Here is a 13,336-nt window from a genome sequence, read left to right on the forward strand (position 1 = left end):
AAACTGCCAGGTGTCTCAGTCCCCTATCATCCCCTCTGTGAGCCCCAACGTCTGTAGATCCTTTCTCACACTTCATCCACATCTTCCTCGGTCTATCCGTTACACACACACACACAAGGACACAGACATGTGTGTATATATATATATATATATATATATAATATACATATAGTTTACTATGTTTTATTCTGTGTTGTTGGAGTCAGTTTCTTTTAAATGCAGAGAGAAAAAGAAAAAGACTCAATTTAGGATGAACAATAAAAATACATAAAATGCAACTTTAGAGAACCAATCTCGCAGAATAAAAGGATTTGATTTTTTTTATCATGTTCTTTTTTCAAAGATATTTCAAGTTTTCCTTTCAAATATAGTTTATACATACTTTTAAATATATAAGATGGCAGGGGTTTGAGGGACAACAATACATGAAATTTTTCGCTCAGTATATAGACTCTTAAAGGTCATATCTAATTTTTACCACATTGGAAAAGAAATAGAATTAATAAAATGGATATGAATAAACTAATTCAAAGAAAGCATGAATGCTCTCCACATTCATTAAAACCTGTGTGTTTCTGTGTGTATATTCATATTTTTTGCATATATATATGTGTGTGTGTTTGTGTATACATACATACATACATACACCAGATATTTGTAAAAGATTTGAAGTGTATAATGTGAATGTATGTGTGTTTAGTATATTTATGAGAGTGGTATTTGTTAAGCTTGTGCAGCTAAACCAACATCATATAAAATAGTGAATAAGAAAGAATTATCATTCACTGAGTTAGAAATATTTGGGAAATTGCATGAATTATTAAACAGCTGAACTGCAATTACTGATGTAAAGAAGTTAAAATAAACATATATAAAAAGAAACCCAAAAGCCACTACAATGTTTCCCATCTGTATTCCTCAGTTCTGTAGAAGAAAGATAGAAGACAGTTGAAAATGAAAAATAAATAATGTATGAAATAATTATTTCCCTAACTGGAAGGGAACATGAAATATTGATAGTTCTTTTGCTTTCCCACACACACACACACACATTTTATTTATTTCTAGCTCAAAATGAGATATTACTGAATCTCTCAGTAATACACACACACACACACATTTTATATATATATATATATATATATATATATATAATGTATGTATGTATACCCACACAAGCACATGCATTATACATATACACACAACAGTAAGAAATACTCTTCCCGGAAACTCAATTTTTGAGAAATGTCTTGAATTTAAAAAATGATACCTGAAAGAATGATTTTTATTTTTATTTAAAAATTACCAATCTTATTCTTATCATATTGGGAGAAGGAAAGTAATCATTTCTCTTCTTTGGAGAAATTTATGTTTCAAAATTCATTTGTACTAAACTGTTTCTTTCCATCTACATTATAGTATGTCATTAGGAATAACACATTTAAATATATCCAATGTGCTTATCTATCTTATTTATTCACTTTCTCAAACACAGACTCAACCACACTCACATGCATATATGTTCACTTAGATGTGCACAAATAATAGTGATATTTTAGAGCTATCAAGTGTGTTTTGTTAAACTAATATATATATATATACACACATGCATACACAAACTTTCATGGGAATTAGCTGTGTAAAAGATAAATGATTTGATTGGTTCAACTATGTGGGTGTAAGAGATTTCATAAGAGAAGCTGAAAGTGTTGGATTGATGCTTCTAGTATCTTTCAGTACCAATCACAATCAACCAGTCAGAGGTTAACACTAACAGACTTTCTCACTCAATCACAGATTCAAAAGTTACACACAGAGTATAGGCTTTCACCAAGTCATGATACAGACTTTCAAAGATCAGGACACTGCCCTAACAGTAAAGCCTTTCATTGGGATATGTTGCCTACCATAGTTCAAAACTAAGGATAAAACAAAATGAAAGTAAGTTTTTACATTTATTTTTTAATTTTATTTCATATATTTACTTTTCCTACTTTAAACATTCAAACTGGGGAAAATGTTCAGAATCATATAAGTATCTCTGACTTTTCAGTTAAATGCATTCTCACATAGAGTGCTTTTAAACAACTAAAAAAATAAAATAATTTCACAGAATCTATATGTAACATTCATTTTTGAAGTGAATAGAAATTAATGAAATTTCTCTAACTCTTTAAGAATAGGAAAATATTAAATAATAAAAGCTTTCCACATGAATTTGTTGAGAAAGAGGGAGTGCTATGTTATTATAGGGAAGTTTACAGAAAACTATCTGTCATACCAGATCTTAAGGAGATTTTTCCCTTATTGGCTGTTGGGGATGTTTATTGATTTACTGTAATATAAGTCTTCATAGAATTCAGTCTCATTGTGTAGCTAGCCTGAGGCTTTGTTTGAGTCAGAAAGACTTAACAATAGAGCATCAGTGATACAAAGAGTAGGATTCATGAAATCCACACTGAGGTCATGAAACCTGACAGAGTTCTATAGATTGTAAGGAAAGGACTCTCTTGCTAGTGTTAGATATTGCAGTCTCCTATAATGTAATCATAGCTTTCATTGACAGCTGGGAGATAGTCAATCAAAATGGCCGACATTGGGAATTCTATTTAATCAATACTCTGTTAAAATAAAACACGGAACTTTTATCTGATATTTCTTTAGAAAGCTGAAATACTATATTAGTTTATAGATGCCCATTGATCAGTAAATTCTGATAATGTAAAATAAAATCAAAAATGTATTTCACTGTAAATTTATAGAATTTTATACAATTTATCATTGAATTACTCAAGCCAAAATTAACAATTGACTAGAGCTAGGTCTGACATTCTGAATAGTTCTATACAATAGATTGAACCATATATCAAAGACTAGTTGGCGTGTTGAAAATAATAGTGGCTAAAGAATATCTTGTTTCTAATCAGAGAATTGAAAGAATATTGCGTTTCGATAGGAAATTAATTAAAGTCAGATAAAAGGTGACTAATTAAAAGTTAACAGGAAATCACGTGTAGATATTTTTATAGTTCTGTTTAGGGGTTGTGTATATATGTTTTGTTTCTATTAATGCAAATATACATTTTCACATGTTTAAAGTTTATAGCAATAAATGTGGACCTGTTTATGCACAAGTATGTTAGGATGAATAAATGTATTTGTCTATAAACTATGTATCATATCTATGGAACAGATATTTAAATAATTATATGTATATATATATATATATAAGCTTGAGTTGTGCATATATGCACACACATTCTTATATATAAAAATAAGGTTATATTTATACCTATAGGTGCATTTAGAGATGTATATAGACATGTTGGTGTGTGTGTATGTATATGCATGCATTGATGTATACACACACACATATATATATATATGAAGATACATACAGATACACATATATCAATGTTTGTTTTTATGTTCAGTTATAATAAAAACAATTTCATATTAATCTGTAGGGTTACTCTATACTTAAACAAGAATGTTACTGACAGTGACTTCGAAGGTTCAGCTTACTAAGCCATCATTTGACTCTTAGCTGACTGAAACTTCAAAGTCACTGTTTAAGAGTATGTGCAGATAGACATACATATGCATGCATATGTATACACACGCACACGTATATACACACTCATATTCATACACATATATATTGTGTATGTATATATATATATATATATATATATATATATATTGTGTATGTGTGTGTCTGTTGTCATGGGCTGGATGGATTAACAGGATTCAATATGTTCAAGAATTCCAACATGCTCCAGTGTCAACTTGGCCTGGTTTCTACAGAGGGATGCCCCTCCTAAAACCAAACACTTTACGACATGTATTGGGTGTTCTATCATGACACCAGCCCTTGTCAGGTTACTATGCAGCTTAGAAGACTACAAAATCAAGGCAGAGATGAGGTGGCTTTAAATGGAGAGGAGTGACAAGTAAGTTTGTGCTGTAAAGGAGTTGCATGGTTACTCAGATTTGGAGGAGAAGTTAAAGACTGATCAGTAGGACTGGGAAATCCTGGTAGCTCCTCAACATACAAGGTGAGTAGAAATGAGTTGGAACTAGGAGAGTGGGTGTGTGGAAATGTGCAATTGTACTGGGGCAGCAAGAAATGGGAGAATAGGAGGTAAACAAATATAAAGACTGGGTAAGTTTGAAGTTTGGATGTAGGCAGTTCACTGTTACTTGACAATTTTCGTTTGCTATTGATATATATTTAACTTTTTTGATGCTCTATATATATGAGAGATACCACATTGAGATGAACTAATGAATTAGGCTTTCTGTGGTGTATCCACATTAAATATTACACACAGCTTGCTACATGTGCATGCATATATATATATATATACATGTGTGTGTGAATATATATATATATATATATATATATATATATATAACTTTTATTCTTTTACTTGTTTCAGTCATTTGACTGTGGCCATGCTGGAGCACTGCCTTACAGGGATTTTAGTTGAATAAATCGATGCCAGGACTTTATTCTCTGTAACCATAGTACTAATTCTATTGGTCTCTTTTGCTAAATTCAAAGTTACAGGGAATTAAACACAACATCAGTTGTCAAGCTGTGGTAGGGGCTACAAACACAAGACACACACACAAATATATACATGTGTGTGTGTGTGAATATATATATATATATGTCTATATATACGTATATGTATATGAAGAGTTTCTTTCAAGATCCATCTACCAAATCCACTCACAGGGCCTTGGTCAGCACAACACTATAGTAGAAGACACTTACCCAAGGTGCAATGAAGTGGAACTGAACCCAGAGCAATGTGTCCAAAAGTAATCTACTTACTACACACATACGTGTTCACACATATTCTGAATGAATAGATGTGCATGCACAATAACATATATACGGATATATAGATATACATATATATGCATATATATCTATGCTTATATATATATATACATATGGATATATATATATATATATATATATATATATATATATATATATATACATATATATACATATGGATATATATATATATATATATATATATATATATATACATATATATATACATATACATATGGATATATATATATATATATATATATATATATATATACATATATATATACATATGGATATATATATATATATATATATATATATATATATATATATATATACATACATATATATACATATGGATATATATATATATTATATATATATATATATATACTATATATATACATATACATATGGATATATATATATATATATATATATATATATATACATATATATATACATATACATATGGATATATATATATATATATATATATATATATATATATATATATATATATATATATATATATATATATATATATATATACTATATATATATAGCATATGCATAATATATGCTTATATATATGCACATATAAATATGCTTATATATATATATGTGTGTATATATATGATGATGATGATGATGATATTCTTTTATTCTTTTACTTCTTTCAGTCATTTGACTGCGGCCATACTGGAACACCGCCATTAGTCGAGCAAATCAACTCCAGGACATATTCTTTGTAAGCTTAGTACTTATTCTATTGGTCTCTCTTGCCGAACCACTAAGTGATGGGGACGCAAAGACATCAGCATCGGTTGTCAAGTGATGCTAGGGTGACAAAAACAGACACACAAACATATACACACACACACTTATATATACAACGGGCTTCTTTCAGTTTCCGTCTACCGAATCCACTCAAAAGGATTTAGTCGGCCTCAGGCTACAGTAGAAGACACTTGCCCAAGATGCCATGCAGTTGGACTGAACCCAGAACCATGTGGTTCGTAAGCAAGCTACTTACCACACAGCCACTCCTACCCCTATATATATATATATATATATATATATATATATATATATATATATATATATATATATAAAGTTTAAAGACCCCTTTGATCATGAATGCCCATGGAATTGCACCTAGAAAGTTCCACTATGTGGCACAAGTCTGGGCAAGGTTGTTTATGGAAGGCCAGTGGTCACCCATACATAGCAGACTCTCCCCTCTCCATGTCACCGGTGTTATTCAAGGGAAAGGCAAAGGGGCCAATACAGCTTGGCACCTGTGATGTTGCAACTCATTTCTACAGCTGAGTGAACTGGACATCCTTGTTGCTTATTTTGATATATATATATATTTTAATATGTATGTATATATAGATAGATATGTATGTATATATATATATAGATAGAGATGTGTATGTATGTAAATATATATATATATATCTTTACCCCCACCCATTTAGTAAACTCGGTAATATGTAATAGGTATGCAATAAAAAACATTTATGTATTAATAATTGGGTATTCTTCCAGCAGCAGTATATTGGATAGATATTAACCCTTGGTTGGATTCACAACCTGTAACTTTCTTGGAATTTATATATATATATGCATATATACACACATATATATACACACATACATCCATACACACACACAACACATATATATATACATACATCTATATACACACTCATATACATATATGCACACATACATCTACACACACACACATGTGCATACATATATTTATATGGTTATACTTATGTATATATGTATATTCATTCATACATACAAATAAAAACATTTAATATATATATATATATTTAATAGTAAATGTTATGTGGAACAATAACAATAAAGTAAAAGATAATACTGATGTGACATGTTTTAATAAATATTGTATTAGCTTAATACAATGTGTGTGTATGTGTGAGTGTGCGCGCGTGCGTGTGTGTGTGTGTGTGCATGCGTGTACACATAAACTCACTACTGTTAGAAGTTTGTAAATTTGTATATTTCATGCCATGGCTAGCAGCTGCTGCTCATGTTTTGAGCAATGTCTATGTGTGAGAGAGACAAAATGCTTGTAAAAAGTTTGAGACCCTAAAGAGAATATTTAGATAAAGAAGAAGGAGGGATAGAGACAAGTGTTGCTGGGAGGTCAAAGGAAAATGTGACAAATGGAAGTGTGGGGAGAATGATATTGATGAGTTGAACAGAAAGTGATAACTGTGACAGATGTGGTCGGGGCTCTTAAGCATGCAGCAGTTGGAAGAGTGTTGTGCGGATGTAAACATGTATATAAAACATGCAGAAAAGCATTCACTCATCTCGATGTGGGAACCCACCTCCAAGTTTATGGATTAATATAAACCACATTTATATGGAAGTATGCAAAAGAGCTCACAACTACACACACAAATGAAAACACACACTCATACACACTTGTGTATTTACGTGCAAGTGGAAATTACAGAAACAGTCTCACCTTTTTAGTTAAGCTAAAGAAAAAGAAGAGCTTATATATATATATGTGTGTGTATGTATATATATATACACACACACATACACACTACCAGATGGGAAGAAAAAAGATAGCACCAATGAATAGACACATACTCACATATCTACATATATCGCTCAAATCTGGAGAGCAGACAGGGAAGCTGGTTGTGACAGCCAGGTAAGTTGAAAGTTACATGAATTCTCACACACAAATTAGAAAAGCATAAATATTAAAAACATTCCAAACTTAGAGGGTGACACTATTATATGTACACGCTCATATACTCATATCTACATGCACACATACAAATTTGAGAATGGTATACACAAACAACATATATGCTCATTTTTTTAAATGTATAGTGTTAATGATATATATTATATTTTGTATGTGTGTGCATTATTATCACTGTTGTTGTTGTTGCTGTTGTGTTTGTTAAAAACTGATAGTTATAATTACATATACTAAAATACGAGAATCTACTGAATTCATGAGAGAGTGTAATAGCAAAATAGTATTTGTGTTTATGAATGTATATATATATATTACAAACATAGGGAGAGTGATAAACAAACACTTAAATTCTTCAGCACGCACACACAATTAGAAAAAGAGAAAGTTGCTTGTGAATGAGCAAATGAATATACATGATTATCACATGTGGTGTGAATGTATGACTGCAGTTCTTAGTGTAGAAAACTAAGTTATAGAATTGTATGAACGTTAAGCAACTATCAGGAAATTTCTGCGTGCTATTTTCAGATTTCTTATTAATGGCAAATTGAAATAGTTTACTCTAATTGAGAAAACATTATTCAATGTTCAGTTCATTTTTATATCTTTCAAATAACATATCAGTTTGTCTAAATGTCTTTAGGATGCAGCGTCTAATTCCCATTAATACTTTTTCAACGAATTAATATTTCTGCAACAGAGGAAAAAGTTAACTGTAGCAGAGTATGTAATATCATTCTGTGCAATATATATGTGCACTTGCATATGTAGGTAATATATTCATATATATATATGCATGTATGTATATATGTCTATGTGTGTGTGTGTGTGGTGTGTGTGTATATATATATATATGCTCATGTATATAAATATGTCTATGTGTGTGTGTGTGTGTGTGTGTGTGTGTATATATATATATATATATATGTATATAAATATATATATACATGCATGTATATACACACAAATATATATACATATATATGTATATATATATGTATGTGTGTATACGCATATATATTGTATATATATTTATATGTGTGTGTGTGGTATACCAATATGTGTGCACACATGGTGGGTGCATGTGTGTGTGTTGTGTGTGTTTGTGCACATGTGGTGGGTGTATGTGTGGTGTGTCTATACACACACACACACGTAATTGGGCCCTAGCAATTTATTGTTTGCTTTCAACTTGAAGGAGATCAGTTCTCATGGTGGGTGATAGAGTGACACCAGTTGAAGTGTTTCTGGAGCACATTATTTGAGGGCTACCCTCAGCTGGTGGTTGTCTTGGTGGAAAAGGCATATTTTAGGTTTTTACATAATGGTTAGTTCCCAGAAGATAATTTCACAAAGTATCCCTTAACTTTCACTCTAGTTACAGGTCTTAACCATTACAGTTGGAGTTTCATAATGACTGGTTTTATGCTTTAACTGTTGGATTTTTCTGGGATAGCATTCTTGATTTTATGGTCCTTCTATTTGACGTATAAGATGCAAAGAATTTAGTTGATGGAAACAATCCAGCTTTTTTTATGTCAAATGATGAAGTATCCATGTTTTACAATCATACAACATGGAGAAGATATCTTCATAAGTCATCAGTTTTGCTTTAGGATTAAATATTTGCTTTTAAAACAAATTTTGCCAGTTTCCCAAATGCTAGATACATTGACCCAATTCTGTGTTTCTCCTACTTTTTGAAAGTAGTTGTTGAAAAGATAGGGAAAAGAATCCACTTGTTTGAAGTATATATTCGAAATTGTCACCAGTTCTAATATCTACTTGTATGAAGTATGTATAGAGATGGTGATGCTTAAATTATGATTGTTAGTCTTTAGGTTTGTCAAGGATTTTGTTTTGTGAGGCAAGTCAGTCAGATGAATGGGTGAATTTATTTGACTAAACTCTTCAGGACAGGGCCCCAGCACAGCTGCCGTCTAATGACTAAAGCAAGATGTTGAAACTATAGTGATGTCCATTTGGGTAGTTGATGATGAGAATGCACATCTGTCCTCCTCGATTGTGAATCTCTGATGTCTTAGTCTCATTATTCATTGTTGTCCTTCAGTCTTGTCTTGTTAACTGAGAAGTATTTGTGGATTGATAGTTTGAGGGGATCAGTAACTTTGGTATTGTTTGGTTTTCTTCAGAGCTAACCTAATTAAGCTTGGACAAGGCTTAAATATTGGTGTTCAGTTTTTTTAAGGATATGTGTGTATGTATATATATATATATATATATATATATATATATATATATATATGAGAGAGTCAGTTTAGATGAGAAGCAGTTTGGGTTCATGCCAGGGAAAAGCACAACTGATGATATATTTCTGGTAAGACAGCTGCAGAAGAAATACCTAGCCAAAGATAAACCTCTGTACCTGGCTTTTGTTGACATGGAGAAAGCCTTTGACAGGGTCCCCCAATCCTTTATCTGGTAGTCAATGAGGAAACTAGGGATAGATGAATGGTTAGTGAGAGCTGTGCAAGCCATGTACAGGGATGCTGTTAGTAAGGTGAGGGTTGACAATGAGTACATTGAAGAATTCCGGGTAGAGGTAGGGGTCCACCAAGGTTCAGTCCTCAGCTCCCTCCTATTTATCATAGTCCTCCAGGCAATAACGGAGGAATTCAAGACAGGATGCCTCTGGGAGCTCCTCTATGCTGACGACCTTGCTCTAATTGCTGAGTCACAATCAGAACTTGAGGAGAAGTTTCAAGTGTGGAAACAAGGATTAGAATTGAAAGGCCTTAGAGTCAACATAGCTAAAACAAAAGTCCTAATAAGTAGGAAGGCAGACAAACCACAAATCCCTTCAGGTATATGGCTCTGCTCGATCTGTAGAAAAGACATAGGTAGAAACTCTATAAGATGTATCCAGTGTAAGCTATGGACACATAAGAGGTGCAGCAATGTCAAAGGAAGGCTAACTGGGAAGATAGGTTTTCTATGTGGCAGATGCTCAGGAACAATAAACACTGAAAATGTGCAGAGAACAACTTCCGCCACATTCCAGGGAGAAAAACTAGAAGTAGTTGATAGCTTCCATTACGTAGGTGACCAAGTATGATGCATGTGTAGGAACAGCAATACTACATGGCAGTGAAACATGGGCCGTGACTGCTGAGGACATGTATAAGTTCACAAGGAATGAAGCTAGTATACTCCACTGGATGTGTAATATCGGTGTGCATACTCAGTGTGTAAGTACCTTGAGAAAAAAGTTGGACCTAAGAAGTATCAGATGTGGTGTGCAAGAGAGATGACTGCGCTGGTATGGTCATGTGACGAGAATGGAGGATAGCTGTGTGAAAAATGCCAAATCCGAGCAGTTGAGGGAACCTGTGGAAGATGTAGACCAAGGAAGTCCTGGGATGAGGTGGTGAAGCATGACCTTCGAACTTTAGGCCTCACCAAGGCAATGAGTAGTGACCTAGACCTTTGGAAATATGCAGTGCACGAGAAGACCCGGCAAGCCAAATGAGACCATAACCCGTGGCCTATGCCAGGGGTGTAACCAGCCCACTTATGCATATCTTTCCTTCATTGGACACTAAACTCTGCTTGCGAAGACCTATTAAGACCAGTGGAGCGCTAAGAGCACCATGTGAGTGTGATCATTGCAAGAGCAGCTGACTGGCTTCCATGCCAGTAGCACATGAAAAAACATTTGATCGAGGTTGTTGCCAGTGCCACTGGATTGGTTCCTGTGCAGGTGGCATGTAAAAAACCCCATTTGAATGTGGCCATTGCCAGTACTGCCTGACTGGCCCTCATGCCATTGGCACGTAAAAGTACCCACTACACTCTCAGAGTGCATAGCATTAGGAAGGGCATCCAGCTTTAGAAACTCTGCCAGATCAGATTGGTACCTGCTACAGCCATCTGGTTTGCTAGTCATCAGTCAAATCGTCCAACCTATGCTAGCGGATGTTAAACGATGATGATGATGATGATAGTGAATTTTGAATTCACTGAGAAAAATGAAAAAAGCAAAACGACAAATGTGACATCATGCACAAGAAGTATATCAACTTGATGCTCAGTAAAAGGAGAGAGTTTAATATTTTGAGGATAGTTCTTTGTCAGAAAGGAGAAAGGGAAAAGTCCAAAGAAGGAGGAGGAGAAGAACAAGTCACTTCGATAATGGTTTTTTAATACTTTCTACTCTGAAAGTTGATCTTCTATATCACTGCTCAAATCTTACTAACTTCCTACATCTGGATCCTTAGATCTCATTTTAAAACGCACATATATATACATATATATATATATGTAAGAAGCAGCCAGTACACTCCTTACAGTAATACAGTAATTAACTTTAGGAAGTACATCCAGCCATAGAAACCAAGCCAAAAATGACATGGCGCCTGAAACAGCCCTACAGCGTGGTGGTTCCCTGTCAAATTGTCCAACCTCTACTAGTATGGAAAGTGGATATTAAAAGATGATAGTGATACACACACACACACACATGTATGTATGTATGCATACATACATAACTGTGTGTGTATAAGTATAAACCTCTCTCCCATCACTCATTTACCTAGATATAAGAGACTGTATTAGTCCCGTGTAGTACCTTACCTGAGCTCACCTTCCCTCCACGATCCGTCTCCGCTATGACTCATAGTCTTTTATTTTTCATTTCTTTACCACCTGTGTCTTCTGCAAACAAGGAAGCCTTCTCTACCACCATCCTCTCCTACTCACTAGGCCAATGACCATCTTTATTAGAATTACTAATATATTGCTGCTATGATGGAAAGCCTACTAGGTACCCATGCATACCCACTAAAGTGATTTGTGAGCACACAGAAGTTAGGAAGAGTGAGATGTCCTCAGGTTTGTCTCATCAAGAATTTGACAACTTCCCTCGTGTTGTTGTCCTGAAAATACATCCAGTACACACTGCAAAGCAGATAACAAATGAATGAATAAAGAATAAGGTTATGAGGTCCCTTTCGTCCTGTATCACCAAGGGTTTATCAACCTCTCTAGTGCTAGAGTCATGGGACAATGTATCCTGTACACTCTGTAAAGTGACTGGTGATGTGATGGGCATCCAGCTGTAGACATCAAACTGAAAAGACACAAATGAGCCCCAGTCTTTGACAGCAGCAGGTTTCAATAAGAAAGGACTCAGACTGTGAGAACCTAACCAATCTATGTCAGCATGGAAAGCAAATGCAAAACAATAATAATGATGACGATATTGATACATATAAGATATACATTATATTTTTCAGAAATACATGGTGACTGCAACTTCTAAATTTCAGTGGTTATTTTTCATTAGGCTTCTGATAAGCCGTAACTCTCAGCAAAACTCCAATCCAAAGTCAGTCACTGTGAATTTTTAACATAAAATATTTAGTCTTCCATAATAGTGGATCCTGTTTCAGTGAATAATTTAAACTGACTTTAATTCAATTTTTCTCAATGAATATTTCACACACACACACCTACGCAATGATATATAAATTTATAATATGAATATAAATTTAAATATTGAACAATGTTCTATGTTGACCAAAATATTCATGCTACATTGAATGTAAGCATTTCAACTATCTACAAAGAAAAGATATGTACAAAGATATGTGTTTGTATGTGTACATGTGTATAATTCTACAGGAAAATTTGTATTGCCATAGGTGCAGTGAAGTATTATCATAACTCAATTTGAAATTCTAGAAATATCTGATTTTGAA

The 13,336-nt window shown here is 33.4% G+C and overlaps 1 protein-coding gene across 4 annotated transcripts in view; it reads left to right on the forward strand.

The window, feature by feature from the left end:
• The first annotated feature begins 1,528 nt into the window (after positions 1-1,528).
• LOC115219115 (protocadherin gamma-B6-like) overlaps positions 1,529-13,336 on the forward strand; it is a 67,148-nt gene continuing 55,340 nt past the window's right edge. Inside the window, exon 1 of one of the 4 annotated variants that reach the window (XM_036509272.1) lies at positions 1,529-1,941. The gene's annotated coding sequence lies outside the window, so the exon portion shown is untranslated. Of the gene's footprint in view, positions 1,942-6,922; positions 7,560-13,336 lie in introns of those variants that run through there. The other 3 variants (XM_036509274.1, XM_036509271.1, XM_029789190.2) reach the window with 3 other exon arrangements.

This window comes from Octopus sinensis, linkage group LG14 (assembly GCF_006345805.1).
Source record: "Octopus sinensis linkage group LG14, ASM634580v1, whole genome shotgun sequence".
In the NCBI taxonomy this organism is placed as follows: domain Eukaryota; kingdom Metazoa; phylum Mollusca; class Cephalopoda; order Octopoda; family Octopodidae; genus Octopus; species Octopus sinensis.